The sequence below is a fragment of the Colobus angolensis genome, unplaced genomic scaffold, assembly GCF_000951035.1.
Source record: "Colobus angolensis palliatus isolate OR3802 unplaced genomic scaffold, Cang.pa_1.0 Scaffold192, whole genome shotgun sequence".
NCBI lineage: Eukaryota > Metazoa > Chordata > Mammalia > Primates > Cercopithecidae > Colobus > Colobus angolensis.
The window spans coordinates 1773190-1794677 of NW_012115066.1; the positions used below are offsets into that span (position 1 = coordinate 1773190).

The 21488-nt window shown below is 44.3% G+C and overlaps 1 protein-coding gene across 2 annotated transcripts in view; it reads left to right on the forward strand.

Annotated features, from left to right (window-relative positions):
* PRR5L (proline rich 5 like) overlaps window positions 1-21488 on the forward strand; it is a 176594-nt gene that overhangs the window by 79666 nt on the left and 75440 nt on the right. The window contains exons 1-3 of one of the 2 annotated variants that reach the window (XM_011940722.1): window positions 757-792; window positions 1143-1218; window positions 18148-18313. The exons of the other annotated variant lie outside the window; for it this stretch is intronic. The gene's annotated coding sequence lies outside the window, so the exon portion shown is untranslated. Of the gene's footprint in view, window positions 1-756; window positions 793-1142; window positions 1219-18147; window positions 18314-21488 lie in introns of those variants that run through there. 2 annotated transcript variants of the gene reach the window in all.

Below are 21488 nucleotides of genomic sequence, written 5' to 3' on the forward strand. Positions count from 1 at the left end.
TTTTTCTTTAGCAAATGTCACTGTGGTTTCAAAGCCTATGTGTGATGTGCGATCGGGCAGCATTTTTAAAGTATTTCCTGCTCAACCATAGGGTGCAGTGAACCGTGATCACACCACTGCATTCCAGTCTGGGCAACAGAGCAAGACTCCATCTCAAAAAAAAAAAAAAAAAAAACCCAAAAAAACCAAAAAACAAACAAACAAAAAACCAAAACACACACACACGAACAGTTTTCAAAATAATTATGCATTGTTTTTAATTTTTGGCTTGTTGGTTTTCTGTGGTATTCAAACTCTGAAGGACCCTCCAATTCATTAAACCTGCAGTTAGAAAATGAGTTTGGGAGCTTTAAAAGAATTTGCAAACAGGGGAAAGATTTCACTTGCATTATGTTTTCATTAATGCACTTGAAACAACTTCTGGAATCGCCCTAGGGACTGTTCCTTAAAAAAAAAAAGAAAGAAAGAAAGAAAAAAAGTTCCAGGCTCCAGCCCTCTATTCAGCTCCGCCCTGCTCCTTTCAAGTGAGCCCCAGAATCACCTCTTGGCTTGACAGTTTCCCATTGCGGGGCAGCGGGGCCGGGGGGCTGCAGATCTCCCCTTGTGTGAGAGAAACACAAGCACGGAGCTCCCTTGACCTGCATCCTCCTCGGTATTTTTTTTGTTGTTGTTAAGTCAAAAAGTTTGGGTTTCCTGAAATTGTTGAACTGGATTTAAGTGCAGGCCCCCCCTCTCCGCTCTCCCCAGCAGGGTGAGAGTTGCTGAAGGGGAGGAGGAGTGGGACGGTGTGAAGTGAGGTGGGGGCCCTTGGAGAGAAACTAAAGCGAGGTGCCCGGGACAGGAAAAGTGGCAGGAGGAGGAAGAGAGGAGAGGGAGGAGGGGGAGGAGGAGGCCGTAAGATGAGAGAGGAGGGAAACGTGTCACCAGCCCGGCTGTGGGAGCTCCGCGGCCGATGCGTTTGTTGACTAGCTCTGGAGAGGAACCGAGGCTGGACGAGACCCCATCGGAGGGCAGAGCTGGGGAGAGGAAGGAGGGAGGGAGGGAGGGAGAGCTGGGCAGAGCGCGACGGGGAGAACCATCCAGGTCGCTCATTTCTCCCCGGTGAGAAAACTTCCTCGGGAAGACCGGAAACTTTTTCCTAGGCATGCGGAGTCTGGGGCGGAGGCGAGCGGCGGGTGTGTGCGACTCGGTGTGATTCACGCCGGAGACCCCAAGGAGGTGAGTGGTGGGTGGGGGGCGTCTCTGGGAGGGGCCGGAGTCATAGGCTCAGCAACCGCGCAGGATTGAGCAGAAAATTACCGCGCACTAATCTCACCGGGCGCGGCAGGACGGGGGTCAGGGGAGGAGCTGGGGAAAAGTGTCACATTTGGGGGGCAACCAGGTGGGAACTCCTGCATGGTTAAGGATCCTCCGATCGGACGCTGCAGGCAGGCGTAGGGGATCCTACTCGCGACCACCATGGTGGGGCGGTGGGCAGGCCACGCTGCCGGTCTGCTGTTTAGGGTGGCTGAGGTACCGCCGTGGGGTGGGATGGGGATGCTGGTGATCACGGGACCTAGGCTGAGCCGGGAGGTCGAAAAAGAAAGTCGGCTTGTTTGACTCTCTTTTTCTCCCTCGGTCTGGGGGGCAAATCTAAAGAGCTGTCCCCGCTTAAGCGCGGGTGATTTCGCGCCTGCAGCAGCCTTTTCCCGGCCGTCCCCCTTTTTCTGGAAGGAGGCGAGGGAGAGAAGGGCAGGGAAGGGAGCCACTTTGTCCCGTGCGCTGATGCACACGCGCGCTCTGCGGACTAGGGCGGGCCAGGGCCCAGCCCGCGGGGACCCCGCGGGGACCCCGCCGGGACGGGCTGCGAGCAAGCCCTGGGACGGCCCAGCTGCGGACCCCGCGCTGGGAGGCCGCAGTATCCCCCTTCGGTTTTATTTCTCCCGCCTGCCTTCCTTACGGCGAGACTTTCCTCTGCGCGCCTACTGTGCGCGCACGCCGGGCTCGCTGCACGCAGGGGTTGCTCTGGGGGCCCCGCTCCTGCCTGCCCAACCCTCCGGCCTGTTTTCCTAGAGGCCGCCGCCCGGGATGGGACCAGGCTGTGTGTGCTTGCTAACTGTGCTTCAGGAATCGGCTCTGGGATGCCTTCCTGTCTGGCAATAGGGGTTTCCCCCAGTTCCACCCAGCCCCTGTCCTCGGTCACATGCCGCCGCCGCCTCTTCCTCCGCGGTGCCGGGAGCCCGCGTTTTGTTTGTCAGCAGTTAGGCGGTGAGTATTTATAGACGCCACGGCAGTCCTGCGGTGTGCAAGGTTTCAATTACTGCGATGCGCCCCACAAGACGAAAGGTTCACGCGCTGCATCTGAGCTGCACGTCTGCCCCGGAGACCCGCGTGGAAAAAACTTTGGGCTGGAATCTCCGGGCTTCCCTGCTTGGGCGGAGTTCTGGACCTGTTGCCCAGACGACACGTGCACATTCCGATGACCCATACTAAGAATCAAAGGGATGCCACCGGCCTAGTGGACGCCTTCAATCCCTCACCATCCTCAAGGGACCCTTGCTGATCAAGCCCGCGAGACTATCCTTTTTGACCTCTCTTTGTTGATCCTGACCACCGTAGAAATTTGCAGTCATGACGTTTCATTGCCCTACATACTGCAAAATGTCAAAGTGCTGAGCTGTGGTAAATTGCTCTGGGGTGGAAGGCGCTGTTACAACACGAAGCAGCTAGCGGGTCAGGAGGGGAAATGGAGCTTGCAGAAACTAATTTAGCCCCATTTAAAATTTAGCCCCTGGTAAGGTTCCCAGTTCGACTGAGGAAGGTGCAGGGCTCCTGTCTGTGGAACCTGGCTGGTTAGTCTTCTCTGGTTGCAGCCCTAGAATCAGGATCAAGGGTGCTGTTTAGAGCGGTTTCTGTAGAATGTAGCCTTGCAGATAAGGGAAGTGATGCTTCATCAATCCACAAAGTTGTCTTCAGTTTTTCCAACTGCAGCCATTCCTCTTTGAGTATGTTACTGATGCTTCTAACAACTGGAACCATTAATATGTAAAAGAAGAAAGGCACAAGAAATAAGAAAGTCGAAAAAGGCTTAGTTTAGACTAGTTTGTTTCTCAAGGGAGGGACCTCATTTCTTTCAGGTCCAGCCGGCCATGGATATATATTTATTTCTGTGGGTGAGATTTCAATAATGTTCTGTGTTTAAACATTACAATATGTGCCACTTGTTTTAAAAAGGGGAAAGGTGCAGACACCTCTTGAGGTCTTAAAATGTTTTAAACTTTGCACTGACTTTGATAATATTATATACTCCTCATGCAAACAATGATATAGGTACTATTATATCCCTATCATATAGATGAGCCCACTGAGGCTTGGAGAATTTAAATAATTTGTCTAAGGCCATAAACACAGGGATGGAGCTGAGAATGGATTACAGATTTGTTACTCCAGACTTGTAGTCTGGAGATGTCTTTCCCTTCAATTCTCCATTGTTGATTAGCTCACATTATAGTTGATTAGATTGATGGTTTTTAATTTATTTTTAAAATTTAACAGAGTGTTACAAATTGGCTCAGTTATTGGGGAAAAAAGCCCTAATCTTGTCTTTAGAAAACCTTTACACTGATTTTCTGAAAATCTCTTGCTAATAGTCCAGACCTAAATTATAATCCTCACTTTGCTCCTTGACTTAATGTATCTTCAACATTAAAGCCATTTATCTTTAGAGAATTGAATTCAGTAAGGACTTTGTAGATTACTTAATTTTTTTCAGATTTCTCCATACTAATGATTTGTAGGTATGCATGTGTCTGTTTTCCTGTGGCTGTTCCTTTCGTACAAGGTAAAATATGCTGAAATCGCTCTTAAATTGCAGCCTTTTTCCTTTTCATTCTTTCTGCAGAGCTAGACCCAATACAGAATTGATTTGAAAAATAGTGTGTGAGTTCCTCTGAAAGATCCCTACAATATCTAATGTTCATCATTAAAGGTTTGTTCTCAAGAGTTGCCTCTCTGTATGGAAAATGTAAATACATGTTAAAGGCAATGCTTGTAGAAATGACCGTTTGTTAACAAGTCAGTGTGAATTAATATGTTAGTTGCTGAAATATAGGAATAAAATATTTTGTGGATTTTGTACATAATACGGGTTTTGGAATTGGGGAACAAAGAGAGCAGTACCCTGATAAGCAGAAAGCACTGTTTTACAAGAGATTTCACATGGAGCCAAGGAGGGGGACGGATGGCAGTGATGGGGCATCAGAGGTGAACTTGAGTTAATTCACATTTTTGTCAGTACCTGGGGATCCAGGATTTACTTTGTAACTTGTACAGTTAAAGCAAATGAGCTGACTTATTTATTGGACAACTTCTGTGAGCCAGGTATAGCTATGGTAATGGTATTCGTGCCTCCCAACAACCCAGGCAGGAAGGTATTATTTTCTCTATTTTCAGATGAGAAAACGGAAGCTCAGAGAGGGTTGTTACTCTCCCAGTGTCACACAGCCATGAACTCAAGCGTCTTGCTCTTTTCAGTACATTTTGATATCTACCCTTGAAGGCCTTCCATGGAGAACCCAGGGTCCCAAGTTCTCAAGAAAATCCTAGTGGTTCACATGGGAGTTTCTGGATCAGGAGTCAAGGCTGGAGCTATTCAGAGACTGTAAAATGAGGGGACAGGAGGTGGGTGAACAATGAAGCCTGAAGGGACAGTCTGGATAATTCTTACAGTAGTGATGCCACAGAATAAGGAAAGTCACGCCCTGTAGTTATTGTGAATATAGAGAATTACTAGCATTGGCCTGGGCGAGGATGGCTGTCACACCGCAGAACACACCGGACGAGGTTCCCAGAAGAGTGGGGAAGTGTCTCCACCTCCCTCCCGACGTCTTCTGCTGCTCGATGTTGGCTTTATAGTCAATATAAATTAGGGAGCCTGTGGGACCTGTTTCCATTTTAATTAGACTTTGCCCTTTGAGGTTCCAGTCACCCAGTCTCCCTCTTTAAATATTCTTTTTTTATGTTTTGCCAGTTTATGGCCTTTGTAGATCAATCCTTGGATTTCATGTATGGGAGACAGAAAGAGAAAAAAAGCAAAGGTTAGTGATTACCTAAATTGGATTAAGTTCTGTCTAGCAGCGTTTAAAGAAATGCCACTTGCTCCCTAATTACCATCAACTAAGAATTTAAATGGTCTATGAAATTTAAGCTGACTTTTTTTTTAAACTCCCTGAAATTTCCAGCTGTAACATATTCTGAGATTTTAGAGGCTTTTATATATTCTTCAAATGTGTAGAGGACATTCTCTGCTTCCCCCCCCACCTTTTAAAAAATATTGCATTTCTAGAGCAGGGTAATAAATGACATCACTATATACTAACTTCATTAAAAAGCAGAAGCTCACAGCTAGGCTCAGCTAGAAGGGTTTGTGGAGAGCGGCAGAGACTCGTCTGACTGTGGCCTGTGGGAAGACCTGATAAACATCTACCCCCTCCAAACAACCTGTCGTTATTATTTGTTCAATTTATTTAGCATATAATTATGTTACATAAAATTATGTATTTACTCATGTATTAAACTCGCAAAGCTTTCATTCTCCTTTATCTCTCCTCAATTTTGAGGTGCGAATATATTTCCCTCACCCGCACATCAATATTCTGGTTTCACTTTAGTTGGTTGCCAAATGCCAGCAATGCTTCCACTTTTCCGTTCTCTCCTTACTTTACCTATTACAGAACTTTCTCCAACTTTGCTGGTTGTTTTCGACACAGGATGCATCCCGTATTTTGTTGATGGCATCTTTGACAGCAGCTGGGTTGCCAGCAAATACTAGGATTAAGGAACTGCATTGCACTCAGCTGTTTAGGAATTGGAGTATATGTTAGCTTAAGTTGAGCCTGGAAGAATAGCTGAAAGGATTTGTTTTTGCCTTCTTCCCAAGGACAGAGGGCAGGGTAGGGTTGGGTGGGGAGGGGGAGAAAAATCTACCATTGGCTCTGATGTGTGTCTGTATCAGACTGAACTAGGCTGTCTCAAACCCTGTCACAACCTGCTTATGACTTCAGCCGCATAAATCCTTGGTGTAAACCCTTTTACGCTTGCCATTTAATTCTAAATACTTATTTGGAACTGGTTCAATATCTTTCCCCAGATGTCTTTGGGGAGACCATATTGACTGCTGCCGTCATTTTGGAGAACAGTTTCATCATGCTAGCTCCTGGACATCACCACTATGGGAGCAGTATGGCCGCTTTCCTTGTAAAACATCTCGCAGGCTGAATTAGTGGGTAAACATGGTACTCTTTTGTGGTGTTTGGGATAACTTTTTTTTTTATTATTATTATTCACCAACAGGACAATAGATTCCTTTCAGGCCTCTCCACCAGCTGGGCGTGGTGGCTCACATCTGTAATCCCAGCACTTTGGGAGGCTGGGGTGGGTGGATCATGAGGTCAGGAGATCTAGACCATCCTGATTAGCATGGTGAAACCGTGTCTGTACTAAAAATACAAAAAATTAGCCGGGCATGATGGTGCGTGTCAGTAGTCCCAGCTGCTGGTGAGGCTGAGGCAGGAGAATCGCTTGAACCCAGGAGGCAGAGGCTACAGTGAGCCAAGATCGCGTCACTGCACTCCAGCCTGGATGACAGAGTGAGACTCCATCTCAAACAAAAGAAAAGCTTCCCACCAAGGTTGGTATCAACTTTTCAGAGAGGCAGGATTGTTGAATGAGCCCTCATTTTGGTCCTAACGGGCATATGGAGATAACACAGGTTGAGGAATTGAGATCTGCAATCTGATCTCAGCTCTGCCATGAGCAAGCTGTATGACCATGGTGAGTTATTCTGGGCCTCAGTTTCCCTATTTACAAAGTAATGACTTTGGCCTACCACTAAGGTTCCATTCTGTTCTAAAATTCCCTGATGGCCAAGGAAGCGTGGTCTAGAGCTGTGCTTCTGAAAGTGCATGTGCATCACCTGGAGATCCTGTTAAACCACAGAATCTGATTCAGTAGGTCTGGGCTGGGGCCGAAATGTCTAAGAAGCTCCCAGGCAATGTTGATTCTGTTGGTTCCCAGATCACAATATGGGTAGCAGGGCACTAGAGCCTTGGTCAGGGCTTCTCAACCTTGGCCCTATTGATGTTTTTGGCAGATAATTCTTTGTTATGGGGACTGTCCTGTGCATAGTACGATTTTTGGCAGCATCCTTGGCCTCTACCCATTAGATGCCCATAGCACCCCCACTCCCATAGTTATGACTGTCAAAAAGTGTCTCCAGGCAGCAGGACAAAATTGCCCCAGTTGAGGACATTGGTCTAGACCAGTGTTACCAAGCCTAGTTGTACATCAGAATCACTTGGAAGATATCTGGAAAGTACAAATTTAGGTATCTTGGACCCAGTGAGTGAAAATCATGAGGGGAGGGCCCAGGAATCTATATTCTTTAAAAATCAGGTGATAGAGATGGCCTGGAATTCTTCTCTTTGAGAGTCTGAAAAAGTGCAAGATCTACACCTGAGTTCTGGTGTTATCCCTCCATAGCTATGGGACCACACAGGCAAGTTGCTTAAATGCTCTGAACCGGAAACTCTCCAATTCTAAAATAGGAATAATAATAGTGTCCACCGCCTAGGATTGTTGGTGGTCAAATGGGATAACATGAGGAAGAGCTTTAGTAACTATAAAGTGCTGTGCAGATGTTAGTGGCAAGTGTTATACCACAGGCCTCTGGAGTTTAATTTTTTTGGTTCAATTACTTTTTTTCCCCAGGGCTGTATTTCTTTTTCTTGAGACTTAGCTCTGTAACCTTCACAATATGTCTTTTCATCATTCCTTTGGCCCTCACAGTCAACAGCTGCGTACATTTGTCCCCACTCATTCTCATGCAAGGGTCTAAAACTGGCAGCCCATGGGCCAAACTTTGGCATCAGACGTGTACTGTTTGGCTTGCATTGTATTTTGGGGAAAAGAAGAAAACAAGATGATTTTTCCACTATTTAAAAGTTGGGAGAGTTGACATCTGAACACAGGTTTTCAGCTTTTCTGTAATAAACCAAAAGGAGTCTGAGGACACTCTTTAGTTTGCCACATTCTCCACCTGGCCCGCTAATCTTGTTCACATTCTCTGCTTTGGTCTGCTGTAAGCATTGTTTCCCATCCCAGCTTTAGGCTTTCCTGTCTTTTTCTTTTCTTTTCTTTTCTTTTCTTTTCTCTTTTTCTTTTCTTTTCTTTTCTCTTCTCTTCTCTTCTTTCTTTTCTTTCTTTCTTTCTTTTTTTTTGAGATGGAGTCTTGCTCTGTCGCCCAGGCCAGAGTGCAATGGCGTGATCTTGGATCACTGCAACCACCGCCTCCCAGGTTCAAGTGATTTTCCTACCTCAGCCTCCCAAGCAGCTGGAATTACAGGCGCCTGCCACCATGCCCAGCTAATTTTTGTATTTTTAGTAGAGATGCGATTTCACCAGGTTGGCCAGGCCGGTCTCAAACTCCTGACCTCAGGTGATCCACCCGCCTCGGCCACCCCTATCTTTTTCTTTAATCATGACCAATTACTATTCCCTTTAATTATTATATTATTGTAGGAGCCATATCTGTCTCATCTTTGTGGCAAGGGTAGTAGGTACTCCCTAGATATTTGTTGAAATGTGATGTTTTCATCCTACACCTGGTCTCTCATAGTTAAGACTTGAATACACCTTGATCTTTTAAAACTTCTTACATATGAAAGCTTGTTTTTCCTTCTCAAAATTTCCTTTCCATTCTCCAGGCCCCATATTCATTAGACTTATGGGCAAGGAAGTGGAGAACCTGTAGTTTTCAGTTGACCTTTCATTAGCTTTGTTTCGTAACTCTAGAATGTGAGTGAACCTTTCTGCCTCAATCTTGTCTCAGTTGTCTATCTTCAATTACAGCCCTTGGTGTCTGCTTGCATTTATAGTATTACTTTTGGATATTTCCTTAGAAACTCTGAGCTCCTTGGGGGAAGATAATTTATTCTTCTTTGCCCCCTGTAACTTCCTTTACTCAGATCCTGGCATCCAGTGGGCACTCTAATGTTTGGTTGAGTTAAATGGGCTTGAATTGGACTCATTACGTCCATGAAATGATCATATGTGGCTATTTCATCAGTTTTCTGAGTCTCCATTCAATGCCTTTTATACCTGGCTATATTACCTGAGAAGAAATTTCCCTTCCCTTCCTCTTCTCTCCTCTCCTTTCCTCTCCTCCTCTTCTCCTCTCCTCTCCTCTCCTCTCCTCTCCTCTTCTCTTCTCTTTTCACTTTGTCACACAGGTTGGAGTGCAGTGGCGTGATTATAGCTCACTGCAGCCCTAAACTCCTGAGCTCAAGGGATCCTCTTGCCTCAGCCTCCTGAGTAGGTATGACTACAGGCATGTACCACCATGCCTGGCTATACATTTTTTATTTTTTTGTAGAGATGGGATCTGGCTATATTGCCCAGGCTGGTCTCAAACTCCTGGTCTCAAGGGATTCTCCCACTTTGGCCTCCCAAAGTGCTGGGATTATAGGTGTGAGGCACTGCACCCAGTCTCATCTCTTTTTCTTATGAAAAAAACATTTTATCTTATTTCTGCAGTGAGAGAGTGGAGCTAATTTTTTAAAGTTGCACATTTTAATCTAGAGCACATTTTCCCACACTTAAAACTCTTGTTGGCTGCCAGACTGTAGCTTTTGACTACTCTTTCTCTCACCAGGGTTTTATATACGTTACATGTCAGAAATGTAATGACTCACTCACGTAATGGTCAGTCTTAGCTACTGCTTGTGTCTAGACTTTTTGGCTTACCATCTGGTAGGCGCTGTGGAATCACTCTGGATGACATTTGTGGGCCACACCCAGACAATATGCACTTCAAGAAACTTGATACTTAAAGTGGGCTTATAGATGAGTAAATAAGATGTGTGGTTATTTCCCACAGCTTTGCTTAACTTGTACCACAGAAGGGGATTTTTCTGGTGATTATACAGTGGCTTGCAGGCCAATGTGATGATGACGTGATGATATAATTACTTCTAGGTGCGTCCAAATTGTCAGCTTTCTGAATCCTGTGGACACTTAGTGAACACTGTTAAGCAGAGATAAACACTTGAGTGTGTATCCTGTTTGCCCTAATATTTATTGTTGCGCCTGTTTGGACTCTCAGACTCTTCTGTCTGCACTCGGTTTCCAGTAGCGCCTGAGAAGTTGTCACTTGCTTCCTGTTGAGCCCTTTCCATAGTTCACAGTTGACCCTTAACATTTGCTTGTTTGTAAGAGTCAGTGTTCATTCCTTGGCTGGCTGTTGTCTCCTAAGAGTTGCAAAGATTGGTCCTTAATAGAAAAAAATGTGCTATGCTATGTAGCGGGCACTTCTGCTCTGCTATGCCTGTAGGCTCCACTGACCAGCAAACAGACTCAGGATTGCTCACCTATGTGGCCCAGGTCTACATCCCTGTGGACAATAATGCTTAGGTGGACCCGAGTTTAGTCAGCAGCAAAGAAAATTATTCTGATCTCTCAGGAAAGGGAAGGCCACTCTTCCTGGTGACTTGGAAGTGCACCTTTTATTCCATCATATAAAAGTATTTGGGGAGGCATGGTGGCTCACACCTGTAATCCCAATATTTTGAGAGGCCACAATGGAAGGATCACTTGAGGCCAGGAGTTCAAGACTAGTCTGGGCAACACAGCAAGATCTGTCTCTACAAAAAATTAGCTGAGTGTGGTGGTACACACCTGTAGTCCTAGCCACTCAGGAGGCTGAGGTGGGAGGATTGCTTGAGCCAGGAGGTCAAGGCTGCAGTGGGCTGTGATTGTGCCACCATACTCTAGCCTGGGTGACAGAGTGAGACCTTGTCTCAAAAAAAAAAAGAAAAAAAAGTAAAAATAATTAAAAATATGTTAAAAATAAATAAAATAGAAATATTTATTGGGTACCTTTCATGTGCTCAGTGCCATGCTAGACACCGGGATATGAGAGTGAACAAGATGGGCAAGATTTTTGCCTTTAAGGAGTTTCCATCCTGTCAGGGCTCATCAGACACTGAACAAGTAAATAAACACAACAACTGCAGCCTGGTCTGTGGGTGCCACAAGGAAACAAAGACTCCTTGCTTGAGGGGCAGACTCCTCTTGCTCTAAGGTAAGAAGCTATGGGTGATGTTTATGAAGGGAAGCAATGGGTGGCGTTTAATCTCTCAGCTCTGTGTGTGGCACACACAAGCATTGTTTAAAACAGAGGGGTCAGGAGTTCAGGCTCTGAAATCATACAGGATTTGCCTCTTGGTCCCCCTTCCTAGTCTTCTACCTTTGGGCAAGTGAATCCCTATGCTTTGGTTTCTTCATCTGCAGAACAAGCCTAATGAAACCTACCTCATTGGTTCAGAGTAGAAATTAACTGAGGTAATTGATGCAAATGGAGGCTTGACACAGTCCTGACCATCCTGGCCAGCCTCTGATGATAGTTAATATTATTCTAATCAGCAGTCATAATGATAATAAAATAGTCATGGTAAACAATTGATTTGACCAAATGGCCCCACCACTTTTGAAAATTTGCTTGTGATCTAGTTTCCGTCCAGTGGTCTGGCCCTGGGGCAGGCGTGGGATCCAGATCTAGTCTCCTATGCTGCCTTGGAGGGTTCTGCTTTCTGTATGTTTCCTTTAGCAATATCTTGGGTGCTGCTGGCTTACCCTGTATCTGGGTGTGTATATAATACATAGGGGAGGGAGTATGTCATACATAAGGCTTCATAGAGAAATCGATAATGAGTTGAGAGTGAGTTAAGACAGAGAGCCGCTAAGTTAAGAGGCTAGTGAATTAGATAATGTGGTAGGTGGGAGTTCAAGCATGGCTGAGGGATGGTTCTGAGTTTGTGTTGTGTTAGGGTATCAGTCCCTGCCTCCTCTCTCAAAGGTTCTCAGTGTGTATGGCTCCCAGGGTAGGGGCTGAATGCACAGCCAGAGATGGTGAAAGAACATCATGGCCATCAGCTGGGCCAAACCGTTAATTAACTGGTGAGTCAGCAGACCCAGAGAAGTGAAGTGACTTGCCCAAGGCCACAGGGACTGATTAGTGCAGGCTTACCTTATACCTGGCTTAGGCTCCACATAAAAGGTCTAAGAAGACTAGAGGCTGCAGCTGTGATGGTGGTAGAGTAAAGGTCACAAACCTACATGTTGGCCTTCAAAGTGCTGGTTGGCCTGTTGAATTAGTTGCCAACACTTACAAATCCAGTGATTTCACGTTTCTAAAAATTTGGATTTTTGGCTTTTCCTGGGAAATATCAGATCTGGCAAAACCGGGCTTATATCCGAAGATGGCAAACACCGGATCGGATTGAGTAGTGGCTGCCTCCTTTAGCCAGGGCAGGTGCTGGTAGTAAAGCAAGCTTACTGTCCACACCTGCCCCACTCCCTAAGCTGGTCTCAGCCTGGCCCTTTGGGCCTGCTTATGATGTATAGTGCAGAGAAAAGAAAAGAAATTGGTTCTTCCTTTCATCTACTTTTCCTGCCAGTGTTTATTTGCTAGCCCATATGTTCCTGCACAGGGTCACTCCTGTTGTGGAATAAATGCTAAATACATAAAATTGGTGTCAAATGAATGAAGTGTCATTGCTAGAGTCCAACTTGGGATCAGAAGCTGAATCTTGACTTCCTCCTAACAGCTGGGTGACTTTGAAGAAATCATATGACCTTTATTTGTTGTCTTCCTTTTGTGGAAGGGAGGTTAGGGGAGTCACTATTGCCTTTACACTTAGTTATTTGAAGAAGTAAGGCATTGTCATGTTTCTGATTCAAAAAGTCCAAAAGGGCTTGTAGAGAAAAGATTTCCCTACTGTGTCCCTGCTACCCAGCTCCTTGCCCTGGGGGAAACCAGTGTTATCTGTTGCCGGTTTGCCCTTCCAGAGACATTTTACGCACATGCAATGAAAAGGGTAAATGCTCTTTTTTATCTTTTTTACATAGATGGTAGCATAATGTACACATGGCTCTGTGGTTAGCCTTTCTTTCATTCAAGTTTGGCTCTTTCTTTTTTTTCCTTTATTTGAGATGGAGTCTTGCTCTGTCGCCCAGGCTGGAGTGCAGTGGCCGGATCTCAGCTCACTGCAAGCTCCGCCTCCTGGGTTCACACCATTCTCCTGCCTCAGCCTCCTGAGTAGCTGGGACTACAGGTGCCCACAACCATGCCTGGCTAATTTTTTGTATTTTTAGTAGAGACGGGGTTTCACCATGTTAGCCAGGATGGTCTCGATCTCCTGACCTCGTGATCCGCCCGCCTCGGCCTCCCAAAGTGCTGGGATTATAGGTGTGAGCCACCGCGACCGACCCAAGGTCAGCTCTTTCTTAGAGCTGCTTTGCCTTCCAGTATATGGGACACCATAGTTTACATATGGCCAGTTCCCTGTGGGTGAGCACTTAGGTTATTTCCAGCTCATTGTTGTTATAAAGAAGGCTGCAGTAAAACCCGTGTTACATAAGCCACTTGATGTGCCTTGAATAAAATTCTTGGAAATAGATTTGTTGGGTCAGAGGGTATGGCCTTTGTCACTTTGATAGATCTTGTCATATTTCCTTCCGCAGCAGTCAAGTCAGGGTGCTCTCCCTGCAACAATGCGTGTGAATACCTGTCTCCCCCAACCCCACCACCCATCACCTTGTGAAGCCTAAGAGACTTTTGTGAAGAACACAATGTTGTTTAAAAATATTAATAATAACTATAGCTTTTTGGGCCTCTACTCACGGCCAGGCCATGATCTAGGTTATCTCAGTTTCATCTTAACAACATGCACTTAAGCATTACAACCATTTGACAGACAAGGACACTGAAAATTCAGAGCCTGTGAGGAACATACACAGGTCATCCAGCTAATAAGCTGTAGAGGCTGGATTTGAAGCCAAGTGAGTCAGCTTTCAATACCCTGGTGTTTACCCATGGTGAAGCCCCATGTAATTTTTTTTTTTTTTTTGGTAGAGTTTTGCTCTTGTCACCCAGGCTGGAGTGCAATGGCGCGATCTTGGCTCACTGCAACCTCCGCCTCCTGGGTTCAAGCAATTTTCCTGCCTCAGCCTCCTGAGTAGCTGGGACTACAGGCACCCACCACCACACCTGGCTAATTTTTGTATTTTTAGTAGAGACAAGGTTTCATCATGTTGGCCAGGCTGGTCTTGAACTCCTGAGCTCAGGTAATCCACCCGCCTTGGCCTCCCAAAATGCCCATGTAATTTTAAATGTTGGTGTTCTGAGCCAACACCTGCTTATAGTTCCTGTCTCTTAGCAGTGATGCTTCACATACACCTGGCTCATTTACTCATTCAGAGAATATCTATGGAATTCCTGCTTCACTAAGCCCTGTGCTAAGCCCTGGGGATGTACCTGAGAACATGACAGATAGTGCCTGCCCTTATGGGCCTCACAAAACTGTAACAAATAATTCTGTAGTCATTTATTAAGGCAGATTATGACAAGATGATGAAGGAGGCAGGGAGGGTGCTCTCTGGGGTAATGGAACCTAATCAGGGGTGAGGAGAAAGGAGGGCCTCTTTGAACAAGTGATGGTGGGCTATAAAGGGGGTGCAGGTTTGAACCTGGGGAGTGGGGTGGGAAATATTTCACATAGAGGCCACAGCACATGGAAGGATCCTGGGGCGGGGCAGAGCAGGTGCTGGTGGAAGACATGAAGGAAGGCCAATGAGAGGAACTGCAGAGTGGTGAGAAGTGAGGCTGTGAGGATGGAGTTTGTGAATTTATTTTAAGACTTGTGGGGAACATTTGAAGGCATTGCAGCAAAGAGTGACGTAAGCATGGTGGGCTCTGAACTGTTGGGTTCTAGTCCCAGCATCCTTTCTCATGAGCTGTGTGACCTGAGACAAGTTAAACACTAGGCACCTCCATTTGCTTCTCTGTAAGCTGGGGTTGGTAATAGCACCTGCCTTCTTGTGGTTGTAAGATCAGACACAGGTACTCCCAAACAGATGCTTTCATGTAGTTTTGAGTACCATATGAGGTGTGAAACAAATGAGACATTTTAACCCAGTAAACATGAATACATTTGTTTTCTCCAAATTTGATGCACTCTGATACTTTCTATTCTATTTCACTAAAAGTCAAGACCTTCTAAGTTCATTTTTAAAATGCTGAGATAATACATGGCAAGCGCCCGCCTCACAATTGGCAGTCAGTAAATGGTGCTATCATGATCATCAAGGTTGTCATTAGAAAGACCATTCTGACTGCAATTAGAGAATGGATCAGTTGAATTTGATCATTATCTAAATCCTGGTGGTGTGGAAGGACATTGGGTCATTCCTGTGTTCAAGGCCCAGGGAAGGATTTGCATGCTGGGCTTTCTGACTGTAGAAGCTTCTGAGGGTTATGTGTAAAAGAGGTCATCTCTCTTGTTTCCCTGGGAACTAGTTTCTCCTTGTTTTCCAGGCAGTCACATCAGGTGGCATGGCTGTTTTCTTTGACTTCTTTGTTATTTACACTCAGAATGGCTTTTTCCTGGAAGCCTCAGAGTTATTATAAGCCACCTACTTCTTTGTTTTAAATTGTTGGGCCACGATTCTACTTCCCTTTTCAGAGTCAAAGGTTGGAGCCCTAGTGGAATTCATTTGCATTTTCCACTAAGCGCAGTATCTTCCTCTACCCACTGCCCCAGTAGGCAGGGCTTTGCCCCATCTCTATGCCCTGGCCGTGGCAGCTGTGAGGAGAAAGTGAGATGACACATTCTTTTTCTCCAAGAAACACATCATGGAAGTTTTTGAAGAAACTCATGTGAGCTGAGTGTTAGCAAGGCCTGTGATACCTCCCAGTAACTCTGTAACCACCACAGAATTTCCTGGACCCAGGGCCTGGGCTTTCCAGATAACTGAAGTGAACCCTTTCAGCACCAAAACTTTTAAGTTGCTTTTGAAGGGAATTTTTCTTAATGTAACTGGCATTGGTCTTTCAGAAAGGAATATGGACCAAAATTCTAGTTTCTCTAACTCAGAGACATTGGGCATAGAACATTTCTTCTAATTTTTAATTTTTGTGGGTACTTAGTGTGTGTATTTAGGGGGTACATGAGACATTTTGGTACAGGCATGAAATGCACAATAATCCACATGAGGGTAAATGGGGTATCCATCACTTCAAGCATTGTTCCTTTCTTTGTGTTACAAACATTCCAATTATACTCTTAGTTATTTTAAAATACAGTTGACTGTAGTCACCCTGTTGTACTATTACATATAAGATCTTGTTCATTTTACCTAACCATATTTTTGTACCCATTTAACATCCCCCCTTCCTCCCACCACCAATACCCCTTCTCAGTCTCTAGTAACCATCATTTTCATATCTCCGTGAGTTCAATCATTTTAGTTTTTAGCTACCACAAATAAATGAGAACATGTGAAATTTGTCATTCTGTGCCTGGCTTATTTCACTTAAGAGAGTGATATCTAGTTGCACCCATGTTGTTGCAAATGACAGGATCTCATTCTTTTTTGTGGATGAAGAGTACTGCATTATGTATATGTACCACATTTTCTTTAGTCTGTTGGTGGACACTTAGATTGCATACAGGTCTTGGCTATTTTGAATAGTGCTGCAATAAACATGGGAGTACAGATATCTCCTTTATATTCTGATTTCCTTTCTTTTGGGTATATACTCAGCAGTGAGATTGCTGAATCATATGGTAGCTCTATTTTTTGTTTTTTGAGGAACCTCCAAACTGTTCTCTATAGTGGTTGCACTAATTTACATTCCCACCAACAGTATATGAAGGTTCCGTTTTCTTCACATCCTCACCAGCATTTGCTATTGCCTGTCTTCTGCATAAAAGCCATTTTAATTGGGGTGAGATGATATCTCATTATAGTTTTGATTTGCATTTATCTGATGATCAATGATGTATTAGTCCATTTTCACACTGCTGTAAAGAACTACCTGAGACTGGGTAATTTATAACGAAAAGAGTTTTCATTGGCTCACAGTTCTGCATGGCTATGGAGGCCTCAGGAAACTTACAATCATAGGGGAAGGCAAAGGGGAAGCATAGTGGCAGGAGAGAGAGAGAGCAAGAGGGGAACTGCCACACACTTTAAAACCATCAGATCTCATGAGAACTCATTCACTTTCATGAGAATAGCATGGAGGAAACTGCCCCCATGATCCAATCACCTCCCACCAGGTCCGTCTCCTGATACGTGGAGATTATAATTCGACATGAGATTTGGGTGGGGACACAGAGCCAAACCACGTCAAATGATGTTGCGCATCTTTTCATATACCTGTTTGCCATTTGTAGGTCTTCTTTTGAGAAATGTCTGTTCAGGTATTTTGCCCATTTTAAAATCAGATTATTATATTTCTTTCCTATAGAGTTGTTTGAGCTTCTTATATGTTCTGGTTATTAATCCCTTGTCAGAAGGATAGTTTGCAAATATTTTCTCCCATTCTGTGGGTTGTCTCTTCACTTTGTTGATTTGTATCTTTTGCTGGGCAGAAGCTTTTTAAATCAATGTGATCTCATTTGTCCATTTTTGCTTTGGTTTCCTGTGCTTGTGGGGTATTACTCAAGAAATCTTTGCCCAGTCCAGTGTCCTGGAGAGTTTCCCTAATGCTTTCTTTTAGCAGTTTCATAGTATAAGGTCTTAGGTTTAAGTCTTTAACCCATTTTGATTTGATTTTTATATATAAGATAGGGGTCTAGTTTCATTCTTCTGCATATGAATATCCAGTTTTCCCAGCACCATTTATTAAAGAGATTGTTGTTTCCTCAGTGTATGTTCTTGGCACCTTTGTCAAAAATGAATTACTATAAATGTATGGATTCGTTTCTGGGTTCTCTATTCTGCTCCATTAATCTGTGTGTCTGTTTTTTATGCCAGTACCATGCTGTTTTGGTTACTACAGCTCTGTAGTATAATTTGAAGTCAGATAGTGTGATTCCTCCAGTTTTGTTCTTTTTGCTCTGGAAGATTTTGGCAATTCTGGGTCTTTCTTGGTTTCATATAAATTTAGGATTTTTTTTTCTATTTCTGTGAAGAATATCATTAGTATTTTAATTGGGATTGCATTCAATCTGTAGACTGCTTTAGATAGGATGGACATTTTAATACTATTGATTCTTTCAATCAGTGAACATGGAATGTCTTTCCATTTTTGTGTGTGTGTCCTAGAAGAGGCAATTTGGACATAAAGAGAAACACCAAGGCCATGAGTGCACAGAGGAAAGACTATGTGAGGGCATGGCTAGAAGGCAGCCATCTGTAAACCAAGGAGAGAGACCTCAAAGGAAATCAACCCTGCTGACACCTTAATCATGGACTTCTAGCCTCTAGAACTGCAAGAAAAGAAATTTCTGTTGTGTAAGCCATGCAGGCTGCTGTATTTTGTAATAGCAGTTTGAACAGGCTAATACAGGGGTAGCAGTAATGGAGGCAATACAATAAACCATAGGTAGCATTTATCAAGCACTTGCTGTGTTCAAGGAGCATTCTAAGTCCTACTTGAGTCATCTCATCCAATATCTTGCAAATCCTAAATCACCTGCTCAGTGCTCCACAGGAAGTGGTGACACCAGCCTGTCTCGGGTGACTTTTCTCCCAGCCTCCACTGCACCTGTGTCTAGCACCTGTACAGTTCCAGGAACCATGCAAAGTACTTCATAGACAATCTTTCTGGTCACCACAACTCTTCCTTTTCCCACTTTTCAGATGTAGAAACTGCAGCTCAGAGGTGTCCAAGGTCATACTGTGAGTATATTGGTTTTTTGTGGCTGCTATAATAAATGACCACAGCTTTCATGGCTTCAAACAACAGAAATATATTCTTTCATGGTTCTTGAGGCCATAAGTGCAGAATTAAAGTGGGGCAGGGCTGTACTCCCTGTAGAGGGGAATCTGCTTCTTTTCTCTTTCAGCTCCTGGTGCCTGCATTACTCCAGTCTCTGCCTCTGTCTCCACATCACCTTCTTCTCTATGTGTGTCTGTGTCTTCTCCTCTTCTGTCTCTAGTACCTTCTGCATCCCCTTTATAAGGACACATGTGATTATGTTTATGGCCCACCTGGATAATCCAGGACCAGCTTCTCTTCTCAAAATTCTTACCTGAATCGCATCTTTTGCCATATAAGATAATATTCACAGGTTTTGGTGACAAGTGAATGTATCTTTGTAGGGGGTCGGGAGATGTTTTTCTGCCTACCATGGTGAGCGAATGGCAAAGTGACCACTGATTTTAGGGTTTATCTGCCCCCAAAGCTCTGAATGATACATACTTGTGGCTGTACATCCTTCAGAGCTATAAGCATTATACTTCTCAACATCTTTTCTGCCATGCTATTTCTAGGCTCTGGTAGGGGTGGGCATTAGAGTCATAACTAAGAATCTCTGGGCCCTTTGATTCAGAAGTTCCACTGCTGAGAAGCCACCTTACAAACGTGGTCATGGCATCCCTAAGACCCGCAGATACACTCATTCTTTACAGTAACGAGAAAAGGGGAAACTCCCTAAATATCTACCCACAGGGGACTAGTTAAACAAAACGTAATACCTCCTAAATGGAATAGTCAAGCTACCACTAAACATAATAAAGTAGATCAATATGTAGTGATATGGGAAGATGGCCATGACGTGTTATTAAAAGGAAAGAAAAACATTACTCATTCTTATTAGCATATCAACAAGAATGTGTGTGTACACATGTGTACAGCTATTAAAAATTCAATAAAATTAAAATTCCGTTCTTCACTTGCACTAGCCACATTTCAAGTTCTCAATGGTCATATATGGCTAGTGGCTACCATATTGGACAGCACAAATACAGAACATTTGTGTCATCTCCAAGTTCTACAGGATAGAGCTGCTCTATACTAAGTGGCTAGAAAGAGGCCTTTCACTATGTATGTTATAGAGTTATGTGAATTCTTACGTTTTTTGTAATATATGACCAAGTATGCTATTATCAGAAAAATAGGGGCACATGGAGTTTCCAAGGTAACATTCTATTTCTTAAGTAGATACTAGTTTATTATCATTATTTATTTATTAGTTTTTTTTTAAAAAAAATAGAAACAGGGTTTTGCTCTGTTGCCTAGCGTGGAGTGCAGTGACATGATCACAGCTCACTGGAACCTCGAACTCCTGGGCTCAAGCGATCCTCCTGCCTTAGCCTGCTGAGTAGCTAAGAATACGGGCAAACACTACCATCGCTGAACAATTCATTTTTATTTTTATTTTTTGTAGAGACAGAGTCTCACCACATTGCCTAGGCTGGTCTCACCCTCCTGGGCTCAAGCAATCCTCCAGCCTCAGCCTCCCGAAGTGCTGGGATTATAGGCGTGGGCCACTATGCCTGGTCTACTATTATTATTTAAAATATATGTTTGTGTGTATATAAACTCTTAAAGCATGTTTCATAATGAAAATATTTTGAAACATATAGGAAAAAAGATAAAAGGAATCTCCTGGCAGGCTCAACAGTGAGCCAGGCGTGAGGCTGGGAGACTTCCGGCCGGGGCTGAGTCCCTGACCTGACAGCTGTCCAGCCTTAGCCGAGTCAGGCACCTGCTCAGGCCTCCGTTTCCTAATTTGTGACAGACTGTCTGCTCCATCTGCCTTACAGGATTGAGGTAAGACTTAGAAGCACAACTGTGGGTGGAAAAACACTTTCAAACTGAGGAACTTGCTACAGAGAGGTGTCGGGTCAGTAAATAACGTCATGAGTTATCAAAGGGCTAAGGAGGCAAGCCTGGGTGCACTGTGACGGGGATGGGGCTCAGAGGACTTGTCTGCTCCTCAGTGGAGTACTTCCAGATGCCACTGGGTTACCAGAAGCAGAGGGAGCTGCTGTTGTATCCCCACTGCTATCACGGCTTGGCAATTTAGGAATCACTGCAACAACGTGATTTTATTTATTGAACGAGCTCTTATGTAGCACTTATTTGCCAGGTACAGTTCTAAGTGCTTGACAAATATTTACTCACTTAATCCTCCTTCAACCCTCAGGCAGTCACTCAGGGTCATTTCATGTGGGAGGAATTTGAGACTCAGAGAGGCTGAGTAACTTGATCAAGGTTACACAGCTAGTAGGGAGTGGGTGTCTAAGGCAACTGTGCTTTCTCCTTTCATCCTTTCTCACCACTCCTCTTGCCCCATCAAGTATGGTCATAGAGTTCCTTATGCCAGTTTATTTATCTCAGGGGCATGAGATTGAACTTTTGATATGAAATTTGGTTCCTAACTTACTGGCTTCAGTTCTGGTTTTCTGACTGAGTTTGGTAGCACGGAAAAGTGGGAGTGGGCTAGGGAATGAGGCACCAGTCAATGATCTGTCACTCACTAGCTGTGTGACTTTGGGTAGGTTACTTAACTTCTCTGATGTTCAAGTGTTTTGTTTTGTTTTGTTTTGTTTTTGAGATAGAGTCTTGCTCTGTCACCCAGGCTGGAGTGCAGTGGCACAATCTCGGCTCACTGCAACCTCTGCCTCCTGGGTTCAAGCTATTCTCCTGCCTCAGCCTC